Source organism: Lycorma delicatula, chromosome 3 (genome assembly GCF_047948215.1).
Source record: "Lycorma delicatula isolate Av1 chromosome 3, ASM4794821v1, whole genome shotgun sequence".
NCBI lineage: Eukaryota > Metazoa > Arthropoda > Insecta > Hemiptera > Fulgoridae > Lycorma > Lycorma delicatula.
The window spans coordinates 132,447,979-132,472,705 of NC_134457.1; the positions used below are offsets into that span (position 1 = coordinate 132,447,979).

General features: G+C 31.7%; 1 long non-coding RNA gene across 1 annotated transcript; it reads right to left on the reverse strand.

Moving 5' to 3' along the window:
- Window positions 1–977: 977 nt before the first annotated feature.
- LOC142322008 (uncharacterized) lies at window positions 978–24,727 on the reverse strand. Its single transcript, XR_012755761.1, has 3 exons — window positions 24,607–24,727; window positions 10,676–10,903; window positions 978–1,967 (listed from the first exon to the last, which is right to left on the reverse strand). It is a non-coding gene; the product is annotated as an uncharacterized LOC142322008 (long non-coding RNA).

Here is a 24,727-nt window from a genome sequence, read left to right on the forward strand (position 1 = left end):
CCTAGTAGGTGGATAGGAGGAGGTGGTTCAATCCTTGGCCACCCAGATCGCCAAACATAACCTCTCTGGACTTCTTCTCCAGAAGAAGACGTGAGAGCGTTCGGAATGCCATTTCAACCATCACACAAAATATGCTTCCACGAACATGACAAGAAGTCGCCTATCGGCTGGATACTCTTTGTGTGACTGGTGCGGCACATAACTGGATCCAAAATTAAAATGAAATAAAGTAAATTTAAAAGTTAAATATTAGAGTAGAAAAGTTCCAAACCACTTACACGGAGTTAATTTACTCTTAACTTAAAATCTTCGTTTTTGACCAAATATAGCATTTAATAAAAAAAGTTATTTTTCACAGTATTGGCCCAATAATTCTGACTAAACGTCGAAATTTATATTATAGTTACAGACATTTATAATTAAGGTGAATGCAACATGCCGCTGTAAAACTTTCTGAACACTTTGGAAAATTATTTTTCAAACATTGCATGACACAAAAAACAATTCGAACAAAAAGATTATTATTATAATATGATGAAACATTAATTCCGTCAGGGCGTAAAAGATAGGGAATAGCAACCCCAGAACTTAAACTGGTAGTAGTTTTTAACTACTCAAAGGTTGCACACCATTCAATCTCTCAATACACGTACAGAAATATTACAACCCACCCAACATAAACAAATATGTATTACAACACTAAAACTCAATGTAAACAGTAGACAATAATTATCAATATTTTTCTTTAGATAAACACAGGAATGACATTAATATTTCAGAGATTAGGGTAATTTAATCCTAAAGAAGGAGTTAACCACCAAAATTCCTGTTACTGGGCTGAACCTCTAGTCATTGGATACCTACTAAAACTCATTGCAGGAGAATATTACAAAAAAATGTGTGCATCCCATAATAAGGTTTAGTTCTAATTAGTGTTAGTAAAAATAAAATTTAATTTTTTTTTCAATTTTGAATTTTTATTTAATCCAAATCAACAATACAAATATTATACTGGTAATTCACTAGTCAGTAAATGCTTTTTAAAGGGGTTTTATAAAGCAATATTCGTACACAAAGAAAAATAAACAAAATATTCTTTCTATAGTAATGTCCACACACAGAAAGGAAGCTAGAGGTGGGATAGTACACAAAGCCGCGCAAAAATTAGGAGAAACACATAGATAGTCAATCTCACTTAAGCTGCGTTTGCATTACGTATCAAAACGTGCTGTTAGCAATGTTATATAGCATTCTCTACAAAAAAAAGATGACTCATATTATTATCAGATGTTTCAGAAAATCTTAGCAGAAATCTTAGTATCAGCAAATTTTCGAAAGATTTAATGTTGTTACAAACATCGCTTTCTAACATCGTTAATATTATACGTCCATACATCACATTCATTCATGTTCTGACGGTAATTGTACTTGTTTTTGGAGAAATAGTTTTTATTATTTTCATATTTGGAACTAATTTTAATTGGAATTGATTCTGTTCTAAGTTAAATGAAATAGAGCAAAAACGACATCATTAAATTAAGAACTGTTTAGAAAGAAACTGAAACTTTGGGGTCCGATCTGTACAGAAGATATAGATAAAAAGAAAAGAATATCAGAATATCAAAATCAGATCTTATCAGTCTTAAGTTTTAAACTACCATAACAGTTAATTTCATAGTTAAAGGATGAATATTATCTTCTTCTTCTTCTAGTCAATGCTACGAGACTATCGTATCCTTGTTACGATAAAAACAAAGAGTATGCTGAAGATTTTAACAGCATAATACTGCGGGTAACATTTGATTGTTATCAATATATGTTATTAACTTTCGCTAATGTCGTTTGCCTGTAACATTTGTTATACGACACAGATAAATAGTGCATAGCCGGCATGCAGCTTTACACAATCAAAGCATCTCTTGGCATCACCATTGCAACGCGTATTAATTCTTTGACGTAAATTTATCCTGGAAATAAACACACAACATTAAATTACAAAATAATATACAGTACACTGCTTAGAAAGTAGTCAAGCATGTTTACAACTAATATTTCCACTTCTGCAGATTTATAACAAACAAAACACATTATATCAAGAAAACAACAGTCTTGAGGCGAAATGACTTGAATTAAAACCAGAATTTATTTTTTTTAAATCTGCAAATATTAATAATAGAATAAATTATTATTAACAAATAAGGGTAAAAAAATCGGACGACAAAACTGTTCGAAAAATTTGGTACAAAGTACACACCATTATAAGATCATTTTACAGTACGGCGCACAAATACTCTTTATTTTACTTCATTTACAAATACTTTATTTTTTGCAATCAAATACAAGCGCGCACGATTAAACAGAGAAATTTAAGAAAATAGATATTAAAAAACCAATGATTTCTGGAAGATATGCAATTTAACAAAAACTTTGTTAGAATAATTTAATTTGGAAGTAATTAAACCAATATATGCATAAAACTTTCCTTTAAAATTACTTCTTAAAGATGTTTTTAAATGTTTACTACTACAGAATTATTTGCTTAAATAAAAACCAACAAAACTAAACTTCGACTTAACTCATCTAAAAGAAAATGGGATTTTAATATTATACAGGAATTAAAAAAAAAAATGAATTTCTAGAGTTTAATTCACAAAAAATGAACACCAGTTTATAAAAAAATTTTTATCGCGAAAAAAATCAGTCCGTTCAAATGGCTTGAAGATTTTCTTAAGCAGTTCAAAGGTGTATCATTGATATTTTACACGTAAACAAAAAGCTGATGTGGACACTACATGACTTCCTTGTACACCTATTAAATTTTAACACATTTTTAAAAGTACATTGTTATTTCACTAATAACTTCGTATTTTTTATTGTTATTATTGAATTGTTATTTATTGTAATTTTTTTTACAAGCAGAGGTTAATAATTTGTTATTAATAAATCAATATATTTAAATAAAAACAAAAGTTAAAAAAAGAAATGAAGTCACATTCAAACCGATGTGCCTTCCTCTTGTAAGATCCAAATATTTCATTAATTCAACTTTTATTGTCTGTAATTCTGAAACCAATGGAAATAAGTACCACTTACGATATATTGTTGAAAAGCTCTCAATGAGGGCTTATTACTGCCGTTATGAAAAAGTCCAAAATCCAAATTTTTGGATTTTGGACTTTTCTAGACACTTTTGGTCCACTCGATTGCAATCAAAAGGGGAGGTGCACAACTAGATATTACAACAGTCCTAAATCCAAAATTTCAACATCCTACGGCTAATCGTTTTTGAGTTACGGTAGATATATACGTACGTACATACATAAATACCTACGTACAGTCGTCACGCCGAAACTAGTTAAAATGAATTCAGGGTGGCCAAAATGGATATTTCCCTTGAAATCAGCAAACTGACATTTTTCGCGATTACAATACTTCCTTTACTTGAAAGTAAAAAGTCCACATAAGGCACTTGAACATTATGAAATATATTAACATATAGAAACTATACATTAAGTGAAATAAACAATTTAAATGTGAAGTACCAAAATACCTGTCGACTTTATTTTTAAATAACTGACTGATTAAAAAGAAAAAAACTGCCAGCTGTAACATCAGCTGACGGTAAAAAAAAAACAGTACCTACTACCGGAGATGGTTTTAAAGACGACTGAAATATTTTTGAAAAATTTGGCTCATTTTGTAGCAGTGAAATGTCTGTCCAGGCACAACCTTGGCCTTTGTTCCCTCCACATGACGTCACACATTCTCCACGAACTAATAGGAATGCAGTATTTTGGTCAAGACGCTGACCCCACATCAATGCCATCTATCTCCCTATCCCCGCTCCACAACCACTATGCCAATGTTTCTCCGTCATATTGTTTCCTCAGTCCTATCACCTTTCGCCATCTTGTTCACGTCCCTTCGCTATCTCGACTCCCGTTGTCCAGCACTTAATAAAAACGAAATTTTAAAACGCTATATCATGGTAATGGCAGGGCATAGTCAACGGGGGAAAGTCCGTTTTTATAAGGATGAAGTAATTTTCTTTTTTAGGAAGAAGAGTACACTTGTACTTGTATGTGCATGCGTGAGTCTTAAATTATACGTTTAATAGGTATGTGCAAACACTTCCTTCACCAAATCGTGCAACAGTACGTCAAAAGATGGATCCTAAATCAGATTGTAGCACAGAACGAGGTTTTTTATCCTAAATTCATCATACAGTTTAATATTTTAATTAAATTCTAATTATAAAGAAAAAAGCTGCCAGCAGTAACATCAGCTGACGGTGAGAAAAACAGCATCTATCATCAAGAAGGGAAACGGCTTACAGCTTTTGAAGGAAACTATGTGTTTAATTTTTCTCAAGTTTATTTTTTATAAGATAAACTTATATTAAAAAGTTAATTCTTCATTCATTCGATGTTAAGATGAGTGAAATCGCGCATCTTTGAATAGAGCCATACGGTTAGACAAATAATCATGCACAGCGCCCTGTAGGGCTTCGAGAACATTGTGTCGTTCCAACTCTAAAGCAAGAAATGAAACACTGCCAATGTCAATAAAAATAGCAAAAACATATATACTGTCGGCGCATTCCACATCGGCAAGAGCGTTTAAGATGCAATCCTGGGTGCCAATCCCTTTCATGAAGCCATATTGGTCTTCTTTAGAAAACCGTTCATCTCAATACTTTCCTGGAACCGTTTTACAACCAGCCTTTCCGGTAACTTATCGAAAACTGGCAAGAGGCTGATTGGCCGATAACTGCCAACCTCACACAGGTGCTTTCCAGGACATCGAGTTTGATTGGCATTTCTCCCAACCCACCCTACTCGGTCGTTCTAAAGCATGAGACCGAATGTCTGTGCCACAAACGGCAACTGACCTTCGAACAGTTTAGCGTCCAGTATCATAACATAGCTCCTAGAACTTACCTACAGCGTGAGCGGACTAAGCGCGGTGCCATACACCACCGACCCAATCGCTCACTTGTCATATATTTCCTAAAATGGGTAGGCCCACCTTGTCAACTACTAAAAATATACATGACATCAATAATAAAATTTATTTCGTCTAGGCAGCAATTTGCTGCAACACCTAGGTCGTTGAATGCCAGCAAGCACTTGTCCACCATTTACAGCGCTTAGACAAAATAATTGACTGGTGGTCAGCCATACTCATGGTTAACTTCTCACGGCAATGCGGTAAGTCTTTCCCTTAAGTAAACTATGGATGCCAGTTACAAAGCAACCGTAACTAGGAACTCCCACACGGTCCGACAATGCGGCTCTCGCCAAATTGACTGGCCACTTGTGAGTGACCAATTTTCTCTTTGTCCTTTACGTTCCAGAGTGGCCTGATCTCAGGTTCCCTTGAGCAGGGCAGTCAATTATCAGGTGATCATTTGACTGACCCTCCCCGCAGACACACAGCTCATCAGCTAACAGGCAGAACCGAAACAAATAGTGGTTCAACTTAACGTTGTTCGTGAGCAACTGGGCACACGTTGCCCTTAAAAAGGAGCTCAAGGCATCTCTCTAGATCCTGTATAAACCTGTACAAGGGTTTTTCCCTTAATCGTGGTGTCCCATTGCAGCTGCCATGCTTCCATTGCGAGGCTCTGCAGTCCCTTCCGCAGGCGGGAGATGGGCAACTGAACGAAATTTAGATCCGGTGCATTGTGATCACCGTTCCGATCCGGTACTGGCCCGGCCTGAAACCCCATCCCAAATACCTCGGCCTCACGGCCTGTTTGCAATCTCCACATGGCTGCCCGAACTTTCACCACTAAATCAATTGGGAGAGCCTTTCTCAATACGGTGGTATCATTGTAGGTGGTTGTTTTAAGAACACCAGTGCATACAATTAAGGCTCTGCGCTGGGCACTCATTAAGTTTTGAAAAGGGGCTCTATTCATATCAAAACTATGCGCCCAAACGGGCGCCGCGTAAGAGGTCATGCTTTCGAAGATACCTCGGTACATCGTGTACAAATGACTAGTAAAATTTTGTCGGAACACGATAAGGAGAATCATGTAAGAAGGTGCACGACGTACTCTGTTAATGATGATTCTGAGGAGTGTCTGAAAAACCGTTAGATACATTTGAATATTGTCAGAGATCCAATCAAGCGGGAATGTGAGGCTTTTTTTGACAGCTTATTAGGCGAATGCGATATTCATAGGAAAAGAGTGTAGGGGAAATCAATATCACTGATCGACGTTCTGACGACTGGGTCGTACCCAATCGTGAAGTTGAGGTTCTAAGAAATGGATGTATCTACTCTGATCATTTCTGTCTTACCGGATGGTATATTTTCCTCAACAGAAGAATTTTCATCCATAATAACTGCTATTTATTCAAGCGGAATGGTCAAGTAGTTCGATATGTTACCGGAACATTTATTTTAGCAAAACATTGAGCGAGTGCTTGAAGTTTATAAGAACTAGAGAGTTTACGATCGCAATCTGAAAAGTCTTTTGGATAGAAAATTACAAAAGCTCGGGATAAGAATAAAAGAAGCGAGAGAAATTACGTCATTATCGAGAAATGGCACTTTAACAAGAAGGTTTACAAAACTGCAAATCAATAAGCATCGTGCAGACTACGTTCACTAATGTGGTCAGCATGAAACTTGCGGCTTCGCATCTCAGTTACGATTGTTTTAACGCTCTAGTGGATGAGGAATTCACCTCTCACGTTTCAGAATGTTGTTCGTTTGATGTGTGGTCGATAATAACAGTCACGTATACAACTGTGAATTTATTAGAGGTTACATCTAGATATTAAGATCCCGTTTAAGAAATAATGAAATCAAACTGCTACGGAGACCACAAAACTGTCAACTCATTGAGGCTGACGAGTTAGAAAGTTTGTTTCAAGAAACTGCGTAATCGCGAGACTAATTCCAAGATTTATTTCAAGAATTTTAGCATTATTAACTATAATCATAATAAATATTAGTATAATTACCTAATTCCAACACTTTTAGCATTCTGTTGAGTAATATTAAGCAGTTAACACGTATTCAGACAGATCCAGTCATGTTCATCAATGTCTAACGACTCATTGTATGCATTCATTTATCTGACAAAAGATTAGAATATCTACCTACAGTGTTCTCATGAGTACACTGCATAGCACATGAAAAGGGTGTTTACCAAATATGAAGCTTCGTTGATATTCGTTTTGAACCAAAGGATAGAAAACGAGCTGTTTTCAAGTTTATTTACCTTCTAATTACGTAAATCGCTTTCGCGATGAAGATTTAGGACATGCAAAATTTTATTCGATGAAACTGGTTTATTTCAGATTTAAAGGTGATGGAAACACCACAATATTCAGTTGAGACTGAAATTATTTGTAAAGTGATAAATAAAAAAATAAGACCAAATAAATTAATAATGTTGAGTGTTTTATAGCAGTCCTCCTGCAGATAAATTACACTCTTTAATAAAAAAATTTTAATTCGCCCTGATTGCTACAACATGATTTTTTTCTATTGTGGTGGGGAAACACATTCAAATAATAATGGTGAAGAATGAAGAGACCTGAGGTTAGTGAAAAGAGAAATTGTAAAGTCATCGATATAGAGGTTTCTGAAAAAGAGCTAGTAATGGAGAATTATTGTGAAGAACGGACATGGTAATCGCTACTTTCTGAATTTTTTTTCCGAGGGTAGATTTAAAAAAAAATGCTTTTTTTTCAGGACTACAACACAACATGTATACACAGGACACAGACACACACCCACATATACACACAAATCTACACGCACACAAACACTTTAAAATCTTATTCGGTAACGTTTGAATAATGGCGTAATTATTTTTTTTTCACTACTTCAGTCAACACTTACCGGGTGAAAAGTCTCTCAGCCTGTGCTACAATTTGATAGAGGATCCGTCCTCCGACAAACTGTAGAGCGATTTGGTGAGAGAAGTAGTAGGACACACACACACACAACACATTTTAAACATTTACACTCATACTCTCGCAGCAACACTTGCGCATGCACGCATGAAGGTAAGCCTACCCGACCGAAAAACCTGTCTTTTTAAAAAAGACAGATTACGTCACCTGATCAAAACGGACCTTGCCCCATCACACTACGCCCGACCATTATCGAGATATAGCGTTTTGAAATTTCTTTTCTTTTAGTCGCGGATGGAAGTCAGCCTCACGTGATCAAAAAAGTCAAGGTTGTGCCAGGATTGACATTTCTATAGTACTTATGGTCATTATAAAAGTTTATAAATTTTAAACGAATAATTTATGAAATAATAATTTCTTAATGAATAATTTCTTTAATTTTTTTTTAAGATTCTAATAATTTTTAGTTAACGTATATTCATTGTTATTTTGTGTTTCTTTTTTCAAAGGGAACAGAGACATTTCGGTTTAAGGTATTATAGAATAATACCCTAAGAATACAATCGCTTTAAAAATATGTGCGGTGAAAAAAAGATATCTATTTTCTATCACGATCAATAAGCTGAACTATGTAACAGGATATAAGAATTACTTTGAGTATAAGTATAGCCTTTTTTTAAATTAGTTTTACTTTATCTACGACTGTCAGCTTTATGAAAAGTTCAGTGAAAGTGACTTTATGAAAAGTCAAATTTAACTTTATGAAAAATTGAAAAAAGAGACTCACTAATATTGTACATATTCATCGAAAAAAAGATTTTTAGTAATAATATATACATAAAATGTAAATAATTATTTCTTTAATAAAATAAATAATACTACAGTAGAGACTTTGAAATATCACAACTAATCAATTAAACTATAATGAATACTTGTAAAATGCACTAATGGACATGTTAGTTCAATGCCTTGCTATAACTAAGTTACAACATACTTAGTTACTACTTAGCACAAATAACAGTACAAAAAAAATACCAAGCTACGCTACGCGGTTATTGAAACGAAAACAAAAAGAAAGAGTCTTTTTGTAAGCTGTAAGAACAGCTAACAGAAAGAGTAAAATTTACAACTAGATGCATATTTTTTTCAATTTTATTATTTAGTTAAAATACAAGACTTTTTTCCAATGTTGTAACAGTTTGATTCTTGTTTTTAATTTGCTTTTTATTTACTTTTTTTAGTCGAATTTAGCTTTAGTTATTTATTTCTAGTTTAGCAGTTGAATTGACATTTACTGGAAGTTTTAGATTTGTGGTATACAGTTCTTAAAGATCCTTTTTTCTATTACGTAAATATTGATGCCCCAATCTAATTAAGAAGTAAGGATCTCTGATTATGTAATATGAATTTTAATTAATTTAAACCTTCATAAAATTTACCTATAAGTTCAAATCAATAAAAAAGTTTAAGCGGATTTAAGTAACACAGATGACTTCATTAATGGATGATAATGTGTTATAATTTTCATTCAATAATATAAAAACTAATTAAAGTGAATTATTTTAGTTTTTCTCTCTAAATCCAACTGATAAGCTACTAAAGATGGACATGTGGAGACGAAAAATTCTCTGGATGGTTAGTTAACCGATCAAAGGGAAAAAATTGATCAGTGAGCCAATAAGTGTTGGGAGCAGGTTTGAGTTTACTTAGAATACTCCCACTTATTCAGTAGTAAAATAGCAAAAATATATAAAGATACAACTTAAATTTAAACTGGTTCATTTTTACTGAAATTATATCAAAATCGTTATCAAGATAAAGAAAAACATCTACTTTCTCACAAGAGTAAATATCTGGGGTGAGAAAGAATCCGACGTCTTAAGACCAGACAATCTGACTAAAGGAAGATGGAAATTTAAAAAAAAGAAATACCTGGTTCTTCAGATTAGATGTTGATCGCTGGAATCTCTAACAGATCGGATTAAAGGAAAAAGATACTGAAAATGGAAATAGTAATATTAAATGATACGTGCTTAATCTTAGCAAAACGAGAAAAGGACGACAAAGAAAGAATATTGAAGAATATGGAAGAGAATGGTGTGGAGAATCTAGGATGTTAGCTATTACCCGTATTTTTTTGAGTGGTGTATTTCAAGCAAAGAATAGGAAAAAATGGAAGCAGATAATTAAAGGAAGTCGGCGTCCAATTCAGATTGTAACGCTGTAGAAATGATTACACAAAAAAAAAGAAAAATTCATTTTTTAAGTCCAAAGAAATTAAAAGTTTATAAGTAAAGAAATTAAAATTTCAACTATTTAAGTCTATTAAAGTAAGTTGATACATTAAAAATTACTCTAATATAATTCATTCGCAAATATTTACTTATGCGTGTTTTAATGTAGTAAATAATACGTAATGTATGTCATATATAACACGCAAACACTGTATCCGATACACTAAGTAGAAACACGGTACTGCATGCATTTTTGTTTATAATTATATAGTGGGTGTATCTAGTTAGTAGCGCATTTTAATAACTACTGAATCCAAGTTTATTTAGAAATATACTTATATTTATGTGGGAGTAATAGGAAAAAAGTATGTACAAACCGTGATGCAGTTAATGTTAAAGACACGACCAGGCGCATTATAATAACTTAGGCATCATCAAAAATGGTACTGCCTTGAAAATAATTATTAAAAACAAAATTCCTTTTTGGTAATTTGGAATCTTTCTTGCGTATGGCTATTCTACGGAGAATCACTCATCAGCTTAATCATAGGGTCTATTACTCACCCGTTTTACGTTCTACTGCTGAAACTGTTTTTCTACCGTCGTGAAGATGCTAAAATATGTGTTACGTATTACATATAATCTCTTTTAATAGACTATTGTAGTTTAATGGTTTATTATTTATCTCGTAATCACTTTTTTTTTAGCCAATGTCAGATGTATTGAACACCTTCGCATTCGTGATTTTTTTTTATCTAGTAGACCTTCACATCCTATTTTCTGCCTGTTATTCTGGAAAACATTTTAAATCAGGTTAGTACGTCCACTTTTTATCTCAATCCTTTTAAATAGATTTATATTTTTTTAACAAATATTTAAATAGTAGGAACTTAACGATTCGTCAATGTGAAATCCGATCTTTCAAACAATATTATAATAAAATAACAGGAATCATGTTTTTAACACACTAAGTACTACTAAAAATGTGGTCAAAGAGCTTAATAATCCACACAAAAACTTATTAATAACTTTTCAAAATCTAATTACGAAAGCGAATTCCAGATACCCGGGAATAAAAAGGGTCATCAATCATTTTAATATTTACGTGAAAAGAAGTTTTTAAAGTTTTAATATTATGTTATATACGAGTAATAAATGTTTTATATTAATAATATATGTTAAAGTAATCGACTAAACTGTTTTTGTATTTTTTTCAAATCGTTTTTCTCATCCCACATAAAATTGCAGATATGTACAGACATAAAACCCGCAATAAATGTAGGCTGCCTACAATATTTCTTTGATTTTCTTTTTACAAGCACCGTTAAGTTTGATTAAGAACCCGTAAGTCTAGTACCTACTACGTTGGAATTACCTCACGGAAACATAAATATGCATTTAACATAACCCCCATTCACTACGCAGTTAAATATAGTACACACGTTATGTATGAAATTAGTAATTAAATATCTTTAAATTACAATGTAGATAAAACATCTCGAAACAAATAAATTAATTTAGAAAAAAAAAGTGTTTATAAGAACATCATATAAATACATTATTTTAATTACAAAGTTTTGTTGTCGGTTGTCTTATTAATTACTTTCAGTTAATAGAATGATAACATAAAACGGTTAGTAATAATTCTACAATAAGATTTAAGTGATAAAAAAATTAAACGAACTACGAAATATTTATTCATTTATTTTTTAATAAAAACAAAATTATTTCATAACTTCCTTAAGAAACTGATAAATGTATACAACTCTTCAACTTGTATTCAACTAATATTTTTCGCATTAAAAGTGGGATATCATCGACGTATACGAGTGAAACAAAATTAAATAAACGTAAAACACCCGTCTCTTTTTCAAAGGAAGATCTCTTGTTTCTCTCCCTCTCTTAAATGCGTGTGTGTTGCGCAACAGTCGTAGTTATGAGGTTTTATGCTGACGGTGACTTCCGCCCAGCGCAGCGCAGCTTGTCCGGAAGCTGTTGTACCTCGCCTACACTGCAATTAAAAAACAACTTGCAGGCACAGCTTGTCTGGCCTTCTACTAACCAGTACATACACGATGCAAACAGACACACATGGAAGTGCATGCACTTTTTTTATTGTACGTCAAACATATGGCATCGATAACTAAGAGAAACGCATAGAAAGTTAATGCATTCGCACGAATATTTTAAGCCTACGAAAAATACTGTTTTTTGTAACAGTGTTCAATTAGGAGACGATACCCGATTATTAATATTTCTGAGTGATCAATTTTTGTCTATTCGTATGATTTCATCGAATAGATTAAAAAAGCTCATTTCTCATCAAAAGCTTGGTTTTATTTGTTACTTCTCTCATCCAAGCCAATAATCGATAACAAACAATAGCATTGTTTTAATCCCTGTAACGGAGCAATAGTTAGTTCTATATATAGGAAGTTTATTGAACATAAATTATGTTATTATTATTATATCACTGCTTTATACTTACAGAAGATATATTTATACCTTCTTATTTAATGTCGTGTTAAAAAAAAAATTTAACTGTAATTCTAACAAAATTACGTTATGCATTGCATTATAACAATTAGTGTTTACTAATTAAAGTTAACTACACAATTTCCTTTTCGATAATAATTATATTAAATCATAGTTTATCAGTAACTGCTCGTATTACGATAAAATGATTTAATACGATTTAATAAGTAATGTTATCTAAATTATTGCTGATGTATAATTGTTTTAATGAAATATTAAATTACAAATAACTAATATTAGTATATTAGAGGACTATAAACAAAGTTAATCATGCATGACCTTCGCTGATGTGTTTGAGGGAAATAAATAAGTTAACAAAATTTAAATATTTTAAAAATTATTAATAAAATTAAGGTAGAACTTATAAATTTATCTTCGCTAGATGATTATATTGATTTATCCGTGGAATTAAACGCATTGTATTATTAATCTACATTTATGAAAAAAACTTAAACAGTAAAATAATTGTTTTTTAATTTAACATTTTTTTAAGCCCATGAAGTTCTTTAAAATATTTTAAATATAATATAAAGATAAACATAAACCAATTCACTTTTGTTAGAATGCATTATTACTACACAACATTTTTTCATGAATTCAGGTCAAATAAAATTAATCAAAGCGTTAAGAATATATTATATCATCAATAGGAAATGTATTTTCCTGTTGAAAATACATTTTTTTTTAAATTGATTATATATTGGTAAACGTTTTTACGCAGTTCATGACTCGCGTTAAACATGAAATAATGATTAAAATACACCTTAAAACGCCTTATATTAACATGAAATTAACAAGAAAAGTCTAATATCAGAGAATCGAAGAGGTCATTAATTTTAGAGTTTAGAATAATTTGCTGGTTCATTAATTTTTCAGGTTCTAAATGCTAAAAAATAAAGAGGTTTTGAAAAATTTATTTTTATTATAATGTCTGAAACTACCTTCCCTATTTTAATTAATAAATAAACATTAATTACAGTAAAAAAACCTTAAGTATTTTTGTCTTCAGTCATTTGACTGGTTTGATGCAGCTCTGCAAGATTCCCTATCTAGTGTCAGTCGTTTCATTTCGGTATACCCCCTACATCCTGCATTCCTACAATTTATTTTACATGTTCCAGACGTTGCCTGCATGCACAATTTCTCCCATCTGCCTGCCCCTCCAATATAAAAGCTACTATTCCAGGATGCCTTAAGATGATTTTTAGCTACTTTTCCAAACGCTTCTTTCTTCATCAATTTGCCGCAACACCTTTTCGTTTATCACTTCATCCAGCCATCTTATTTTTAACATTCTTCTCTAGCACCACATTTCAAAAGCTTCTAATCTTTTTTTCTCAGGTACTCCGATCGTCCAAGTTTCACTTCCGTATAAAGCTACACTCTAAACCTTCAAAAATGTTTCCCAGATACTTAAAGTAATTTTTGATTTAAGAAAATTATATTTCTGACTGAAAGCTCGTTTTGGTTTTGCTATTAGGCATTTTATATAGCTCCTGTTTCGTTCATCTTTAGTAATTCTACTTTCCAAATAACAAATTTCTACCTCCATAGTCTGTTCTCATCCTATTTTTATATTCAGTGGTCTATCTAATTTATTTCTATTACATTTCATTCCTTTCGTTTAGTTCTTGTTTATTTTCATGCGGGTAGCTCTTGCGTAGGACATCTTACACGCTATTCATTGTTTCTTCTACATCAATTTTACTCTCAGCTAGAATTACTATATCATCAGCAAATCCTAGCATCTTTATCTTTTCACCTTGCATTGTTACTCCTGATCTAAACTGTTCTTTAACATCATTAATTGCTAGCAAGTAAAGATTAAAAAGTAATGGGGATAGGGAACATCCTTGTTCGACTCCCTTTTTTATTACTTTTCTTTTTTCCCATTTAACCTCCGGAACCACCGTCAGGATTACTTCAGATGATGAATGAGTGTAAATGAAATGTAGTCTTGTACAGTCTTAGGTCGACCATTTCTGAGTTGTGTGGTTAATTGAAACCCAACCGCCAAAGGATACCGGTATCCACGATCTAGTATTCACATCCGTATAATAAAAGAAACCGCCTTTACTAGGATTTGAACCTTAGAACTTTCGATTTCGAAGCTGATTTGCGAAGACGCGTTCACCACTAGACCAACCCGGTGGGTCCCCTTTTTTATTACTGATTCTTTCTTAGGCTCTTCTACTACTCTTGTGCTCTTCTCCGATTCTACGCTCTATGCTCTTCTACGACTATTGTGTAACGATGTAAATTAATGAATAAATATTAGAATTATAAATTAAGATGTATAATAATGGAAATTATATTAAACAACATTTCTGGTTGTCTGATTAATAAATTATAACGAATGTACTGTTTTATTCACAGCTATTATTACTACGGTAATATTATGATTATTTTTTTTACAGAAAAAATCTCAGGATTAATTTGATTTAGCAAAAAACGATAGAGTGTACGTCAAAACTGTCAAGAAAAAAAAGTTAAAAATTACATGCAAGTAATAATTAAAAATAGGAAGAGGGAAAATCAAACTAGGGAAGTTTTTTTGCTTACGTGACTACGAAATTAAAAATGATGAGGGTAAAAAAAGATTGCATGGTGTTAGTCGGTGCCAGCACTCAACCCTGCATATACTGTATGTATTAAATCACACACGTCATCATTCCCTCATTAATTAGCGTAGCAGAAAATATACATTTATTTCTCGCACTCTCTCTTATCAGTCTTCCTCTCATACATACTTGCATGTACAGACAGACCTATATTAAATATGCTGCAGTGGTGACAAAAAAAAAGTGAAAAAAATTGCGGAAATAACGTTCTGATAAGTTGTATATCAATGTTTATTATTGGCTTTTCTGATTATGATACGGTTCATATGTCTGACAATGCATACGCTTATATAATTAGTTATCGTGTAAGTGTAAGTGCAAAACAAGGATCATCACTGAGTTACTGTATAATCAATCCGGTTATGAATATTGTGACACGGGATGTCGGAAAACCAGTTTCACAAGCTATTGATTTACACAATAAATATAAATGTAAAAATATATATAATATCAATAATTCTGATAGATATAAGCAGAAAGTAGTTTGATAAAAGGTTAAACACATGAAAATAACTTGAATTCTTTAAATATACAGTAGTAAAATCGAATATTTTAAGTGAGTAAACGTATCGGGGTGAAAATACTGAAAAAAGAGAAGGAGGGAAGATAAAATAAATATTCGATCATCAATCTTATGTTGGATAAGAAAACTAGAAAATAAGATTAAACGCGTAATATAGGCAGAATAATGGAATTGAGGAAACGTTTCAGGAATTAAAACACCATGTAATCTTTTTTTATCTTCATCATTTTTAATTTTAGTCACGAAAGAAAGAAAACTTCCCTAGTTTGATTTTCCCTCTTGCATTCCCTTCGTATTGATCCTTATTTAGCACTTACACTTACATTTAAACGGTAATTAATTATACGAGCTTATTCACTGATATACATATGCACTGTATTTCAGTGTTTAGGAATTTCGTATCGAAGTAATATTACGGCAAATTGAAGAAAGAAATGCACTTAAAAAAATTTGATAAAAGAGTGACTTTGATTTATAGTATGTAAAGTTGGCAAGTGGTACGTGAAAAGAAATAAGGGTGAAGGAGACACGGAAAGTTTTCAGTATTATTAATTAAATTCATAAGTCCAAATTACAACGTAACAGAAATACAAACCAGTTTCTAAATTGGAATAACCTGAGTCTCTAAAATGTCATAATTAGTTGTTATTAAGCTGATTAGTTAGAGAGCTAACCGATATCCCAAAATATAAATGAATTATAATTATTATTAATTAATTTAAAGGTATCTGAAAATAATTGCATCTTATTTTGATAAAAAAATATTAATCTTAAATATAATGTAAATTGTACCGTAGTTTCGGCTTTCTATTCTTATCTTTATTGGCCAAAAAGGATAAATAGTTTCGTGTAGTACAGTAAAGTAGAACTTTTTATAAATGGATTGATATTACGTCAAGTAGGAGCAAAGTATAAAAAATTTCTTACGAATGGGACCTAACTGGACTATTCAGGGAATTCGTAAACAATAGAATTCTTTAAAATCAAGTAGCCTAAATTTCATTTTCCATAAGGATAATTGTTTTTTATAAAAACAAATTAAGCTTCTGGAGAAAAATTAAGCGATCTGGTAGAAGGGAAATTTTATTGACAATTAACAAACTAATAAAAAAAAAATAAATAAAAATAATAATTTGTGTTTAGAAACTAAACAGACAATTATTATATTTTACTTTCGGGTTTTAGAAAAAGAAAATTAAATAATTACAACAATGAAATTTGTTGTAGTTTATCACACTAACTTCACCTTTTCCCGGTTATTTGATCTCAAAAACCATATGGGCTTTTCTTTAACTTCGACTTCAGTTTTAGAGCTTGATTTATATTTAATGTTTATACAGCTCAGTCCTTATTAGTATTTGTTTATAACTATTTTAACTCTTTCTTTATCAGCTGAGTATTACAAACAGAGAATATTAATTTTAAGTTAACATTATTTATAGGTTCTTTTTTATGGACTAAAAAGATAACCTCAACTGGTGAACGTATACATTACTTTCAGTTGTGGAACATGTACCTGTAAATGACTGTACTGATTGTGCACTTCAATAATGAACTTATTGATGGAGTTGCTTCTCTAAGAGCGATTGCCGACAGGCCAAACGAATATTAGAGTACACTGTTATGAAAATGAATTAACACAGAATCACAGAGTTGTACAGAATCAGTTAAGAGTAGCAAACTAACCGTTGTTATATTACCCGAAAAAAAAAGTAAGACATATTCGGAACTACCAGTCACGTAGAAAATTCTGATGATGCCTTGAATTATTGTCATTTAAGATCTGTTTATTAATAAACTTTTAACTCTTAGAACTGATCAATACAGTTATTCATGACTACCTGAACTATAATGAGGAGACCAAAGAAGAAAATTCGAAAAAAAGTGAATTTCCATAAAGTAGAACATACAGTCTGTAAATAAAGTAATGAGACCGGTTCAGAAAAACCTTTTATTTACAATCCAATTATACATGGACTCTATTACAATTGAAATAGTTCCCTTGGGAAGCTACGCAACGCTTCATACGGGTTTCCTACTCTTCATAGCAGTATTGGAACTCAGAAACCGGAATATCCTTCAGAAGGTCGGTTACATTTTTTTTATGTTTTCTACTGTTTCAGAATGGTGTCCTTTGAGATGTTCTTCTTAAGTCGGAAACAGGAAAAAGTCGCTGGGATTCAAGTCAGGTGAATAAGGTGATTGAGGAACTACAGTAATGATTTTCTTTGCCATAAACTCATTAATTGAAAGTGCAGTGTGACAAGGTGCGTTGTCATGATGTAGAATCCAGTTATCTTTGATTGCTGGTCTCACTCGGGCAACTCTTTTCCGCAATCTTTCAAGAATTTCTCTGTAAACATATTGATTTACAGTCTGTCCTGCAGGCAAAAACTCCTTATGGACAATGCAATTACTATCGAAGAAACAAATTAGCATGGTTTTGATTTTTGATTTGCTCATTTTTGTTTTTTTTTTTTGGAACGTGGTGAGTTTGAAGTGTACTACTCTTTGCTCTGACGTTTTGTTGCTGGGTCGAACTCAAATATCCAAGATTCATCACCAATAATAACATTTTTTAGAAAATCAGGATCAGTTTCAATTCGCCCTAGAACATCGCGGCATAACTACCACCCTGCTGTTTTTCTGTTCAACAGTGAGATTTTTTGGGACCAATTTTGCACAAACTTTTTTCATATTTAGTTCGTTTGTCAAATGTATGTTTTTTTTTTTGTTTTTTTTTTAGTTAATCGGCGGTCGTACCGTATCAAGTCTCTGATTCGCTCAACATTGTCGTCATTTTTTGAAGTTATCGCTCTTCCAGAGCGTGGTACGTTCGCAACTAATTCCCGGCCATCTGAAAATGCTTTAAACCACCAAAAAACTTGGGCTTGTGACAGAACGTCATCTCCATATGCCCTTTTCAATTTTGAAACAGTTTCAGTAGCATTCTCATCGAGTTTAATACAAAACCTGATTGCACAACGTTGCTCATAATTAGTATCACTCATTTTTGTAACGCACAACAAGAACTTGTTTCACGAAAAGTTTGTTTACGTCTCACGTGGCAACAATAGACTAAAAATATTAATACCTAATATAAATCAGCTGTTCAAATAACCATATATTTACAAGTAACTTTACAGTGTTGCCACTTTGGCTGCCAAAAACGAAGTAGTCTCATTATTTTATTTACAGACCTTGTATTTGGTAGTCAATCTAATAATTAAGTAGATAGAAACGACTTTACATTCGAATAGTTATTCCTTTAGAATAACTTAGACGATAGAAACACAAAAATAGTAAGTACTTAACAAGGCATACAATATTTGTATGGCATTTATTTATCAATAATTTATTCGTGGGAATAGGACCCGTACAAATAAGAGTATAGGATACATGTAGAAATTTAAAATTGACTTTATTTATTAGTTTGTGCGAGTGTAATCGAGCGCGCGCGGTCCTAATGTCCTAAGCAATTTAACAACAATCATCCAATACAGATATTGAGGCAACAGTAAGATCGAAGGGGCTTTAATATTGTATTCCAGTGTACCACGTGACCGAACGAAGTTAGAACACTTTAACGGGAATGGTGGGGTCAAAAATAAAACCCAGTATTAGTTTTCTATTGCTTCTCTCGGTACAAAACATAATAGTTAAGTTCGCTTGTGATGCTAGTGCAAACGTATTGTTTTCACTACACATTAATAAAGAGATTAATAAATACATTTTTAAAAAAAATAAGTTAAATACATTTATGTTTTAACAGATAAACTTTTTAAATTGATTCTAATTATGCAATTTTTATATTAGTTTCTACGTTAAATAAGTTTAAAAAGATTAAAATTTACAATTAAAACATACATTCAACTTCTGAACCGTGTTATCTAGTTATTTTATAAAAACCGCAGGGTAAATTAATCAGTACACAACGTAATGGGCACAATGCGCATCAGTGCAAGGGGCGGAGCCTATCAGTTAATATATTAATAATTAGCAGCTCTGATAATTAATTATTCTTTCCCTTACATATTCTGTAATCGTAACATTATGTTCTAGCACTAGAAACTAGTACTTTAATAAATTATTATTTTACATTATAAACTAGTAAAAAAATAACAATACCGTTAACCATTAAAAATTTAACAATAATATTTTGGTCTAAAATAGCGTACCAACATATATACAAATATTATCTGCTCCAATTCCTGATAAAAATAACTGATAATTTAATTTATATACAGAATATAAAGTGGGTCATATTTAATGGTCATCTAATCAGTACATTATATTTAGTTATACAATCGTTTTGTCTCGCTTGTAATCGTGATTAACGCCTCTCATTAAGGCAACAAAATTATAACATAGTTCGACTTAACTGACCTATCAATTTTCGTCAAAACTTTGTTACGTCGCGTGTTATATTACGCATCTGTCAGAAAATAATGTAAATGTTACGCGTGCACATCAACAGATTCGGTATTGTTAATTTTAGGAATTTTTCAAGGTTTAATGAATCATTCAATCTAACCTATTACCCGATGTATTCATTCAATATCCTATGTATTCTCTTGCGGTAGAATAAAAAATATGACTTAGAAATTCGTCAATTAAAAAGATAACACTTTTTTACTAATTAAATTTGTTAATCAAGAGAATTCTAATTATTTAGAGATAAAATAAAACGGATGTTAATTCACCGACGTAATGTGGTCTATATTATCTGCAGTTCTAATTTAAAATACGTAGAATTTTATACTATTTTAAAAATATGTGACAAACAAATAAAACAAACATTTTTGTAATACCTTTATATAGAGTGATTAATAAAGAAACGAAAAAAAATTTACGCTGTGATACCTGGGCCAGTGTTAGTACTGAATAACTATATTATGTATATTATGTAACTATATATTATGAATAACTACAGAAGCCAGCTTACGCGATTTAGTTATCATGGATACTTAGAGTGGTTCACAACACAACGTGCTTTTGCCAACAGAAACGTTTTATAAAAATAATGATAATGTGGTGGACAGTTTAATTTAAGACGCCACGATCGTATACCATCAGCACAATTAATAGACGGATTCGTAATTTTGAGGAAAAAGGTTTACCAATAAAAAAGAAATCTTCAGGGAGTGTGTGGATCGTTCGTACGCCAAAAAATGTCGAAACTGTTGGAGCTACTGTTCACGCTATTCGTCATGCAGTGTCTTTACTGATACACAGTTCAAGTGTTTGATTAATACTGTTGCAATACTTACTTTAGGATCTGCACAAGTTGCAGATCGACGAGAAACTGAAACCAAACGATGACATAATGCGTCATCAAATCCGTGAACAAATAATCGTAAAGATAAACGAGGACAATGATTTTATTAAACACAACGGGTTGGTCTAGTGGTGAATGCGTCTTCGTAAGTCAACTATTTCGAAGTCGAGAGTTCCAACGTTCGAATCCTAGTAAAGGCAAGTTACTTTTATACGGATTTGAATACTAGATCGTGGATACCGGTGTTCTTTGGTTCCTTGGGTTTCAATTAACCACACATCTCAGAAATGGTGACCTGAGACTGTACAAGACTACACTTCACTTATATTCATTCATACATACATATCATCCTCATAAGTAATACCTGACGGTGATTTCCGGAAGCTAAACAGGAAAATAAATTATTTTATTAGTAGATTGTGAATGACGGAACAAGCTCATTACAACCTTAAGAGATTCGTTAGTAAGTAAAATTTACGTTTTGGGTACAAGAGAATCCTACACAGCTACACCAGAGCCTGCTACACAGCAACAAGGTTACCGTGTGGTATACTATCATCGTATGGCATAATAAGCCTTTATTTTTTTAAAAACGAAGATGACCTTACGACTAGAGTCACTTCAGATCGATACGTCACGATGCTAAGAACTTTGTTGCCTTAAAACTATATAGCGCAACAATTATCTATAAAACTATATAGATATTTAAAAAAAAAAAATTATTCACAACGCTTGCTTTCAACAAGATGGATCACGTACAGCACGAATATCGATGGCTGTTGCACGCTAATTTTTTGGCAACCGTATAATTCCAAGAAGTGGTTTAATGTCAAGGCCTCCCAGGCCTCCGGAATTGGCGGTGTGAAATTTCTTTCAGTGGGATCACCTTAAAAGCAAACTGTGTAGTAGTGACCTGCTACGATAGAAAAACTAAAAGTCAAGAACCGAAAACTGCTGGAATTCCTGAAGAAATGTTGGGTCGACGAAATTTAGCCGTGATTTTTTCTATTAAAATATTATGCATAAATGTATTTAATATTTTCTTTAATTTCTTAGCATTATAGTTTTAGATCTATACTCTATTTGGGTTTTATCATGTTTCGACATTTCATGAACCAGGAATCCCAAAAAACAAAAAAAGTGGGAGTAACGTTCGTACGTACTTATGTACATGTATGTGTTGACGTGTTTGAAGCTCAATAACTTTCGACTGTATAAACCGATTTTGATGAAACTTTGTACATAAATTAGGCAAATTGTTGGTAAAATTTTGAGGTCAATATCTTCATGGGTGGGAGGGAGAATGGGCTTTCCAATTTTCTCAAAATTTTGCAAAAATAACCCCATCTACAATAAGCTCAGGACATGCGTGCATGCTTATACTTATATTACCATTTTTCAAAAAAATTTTGCCTCAAAATTCCATCCTTCCCCAAAAATCGAAAAAATGCTATGTTTTTATTTATTGCATATTTTTTAACCGAATTTCTTTTTAATGTCTTCCTAGACTTAATATTAGTGCAAGTCATCAAAAAAAAAAAAAAAAAAAAAAAAAAAAAAAAATATATATATATATTTTGGAGCAATATTGAAGGCGGGGAAGCGATAAAAGTTTAAAAATATCGATTTTTATAATTTTTTTTTTGCTTATTTTTATGTAATATTAATTTACCACTGTGTATTTCAAATTTGTTGTCAGATTTTTTCATAAGAATATTACATTTTCAAAATTTCCCATTTATCTGAATCACTTTGTAGAGAGTGTTAAGACGGCAACCGACTAAACAAAATGCACAGATATCTCGTAATCAGCGATTAAAATATCACACATTAGACTGAATAGTGACATATTGTTTTTTCTCATATATTTATATATATACACGAGTAATATCTTCGAACTCTATGATGTTAGTAGTTAAGCTGGTAACAGAAAGAAACAAATAAACCAAGAAACAGTCTGTACATTATAATCATTTGTTTATTACACTATGATTACCTATTTCATGATTTTTATAATAATTGAAACTAAGAGTTAACTTGTGTACGTTTGCGTGTGAAAATTCGGTTCTGTATTTGTTCGTAAATGTGTGCAAATCCCTAGGGAAGACAAAAGTAAACTTTAAAAAACAAAATTAAAAAAACAACTTTGTATTACTTTAATATGGCAGTGGGTGATGAAATAACGAACGTAGAATTTTTAATAAATAACGCTGTATTCTCTGAAGGCCCATCCATTATGAAAATGATATATATAAAAGAAAATGTAACAAACATTATCATAAAAACCCTAGATTACCGGACGTTTGTTTTGACTCGATTTATGTTTTCAGTCCTTCGGAAAAAATGAGTACAGATTAATCTTCGATAAATTTACAGTTTATAAGCAATTCTATCATAACCATGACCCGAAAACATTTGGAAACCATGAAAACACAAGTCTTTCTTATATATAAAAAAATACAAGTTATTAGGATGAGTATGGAATATATATTGCTGAGCAGCTTAAAATTATAAATAACTTTAAAATATATATATATATGTTGGACATTTTGAACTGCAATTTTAAGTGCAAGACAAGCGATGATTGTTTCAGCCAAAAAAAAAAAAAAAAAATTCAAATTTTTCAAATTTTTATGTCAATTCTTATGATTAAGATTATGGTTATATTAAACAACAATATATATATGTATATATATATATATATATATATATATATATATTGTTTTTTTCCATTGAGCCGTATATTTAATCTTAAAGCAATATTTATAAAACTGTTTAATTTGTTGATGGAATCGATGTTTATAATATATATACATATATATTATAAAAGGGCGAAAGACATGTAAACCTTATCATCGCCCGCTCGATCAAATCAAAAGCAGATATAAATACAAGGAGAAATGGGAACTAAAGTTATTACTTTAAATATTCAATCAATAATCAAATAAGACCTTCAAAATCTGGACGAGATGAATTTTTTCGCGATCCACATTGATAGGGGCAGCCGTACTATTGACTGTTAGTCATCTTTACAATGACACAATGACTTACAGTCCAGAACCGGCCCTGTGCGTGCGTGCTTTTTATATCTTCATTCCTTTACATTTCAAAAAATTATTTCATTTTTTTACAATATTAAAGAAATAAAAATAATTGTGAAATAACAGCGGTAATAGTAACAATATGGGGATATACAACACAAAGAAATGGTGAAGAAAAGGGCTTTAATGCAAAAAATTGATTAATGGGAAATTTTGCCAGAATTAAAAATGGAAGCGAAATATGATTCGCTTCTTAATGTTTAGATTTAATATGAGATTTAATAACAAAGAAAGTTATTTATGCTTGACTTTTATGAAAAATAATTAGATGGATATGCACTGAGACACCAGTAAAATACAATTCGTAAAAATATCTATGTATCTGAAAAAATAATCGATTATAACTATTCTAGTACGCAAAAATAGTATCAGGTTTAAAGTTAACCTGTAACACAGTTAGATAAATTTACAGTCAAAACATATCAAACATTACTTACAAGTACAACATGACAACATACATCCCATCTTAGACATAATATGTCGTTACTAGGGAATGAAGTGAGTGGTCTTCCGTTTCGTTTGTCATAGAACCATATGCTGTGTACTATTGCACATCAG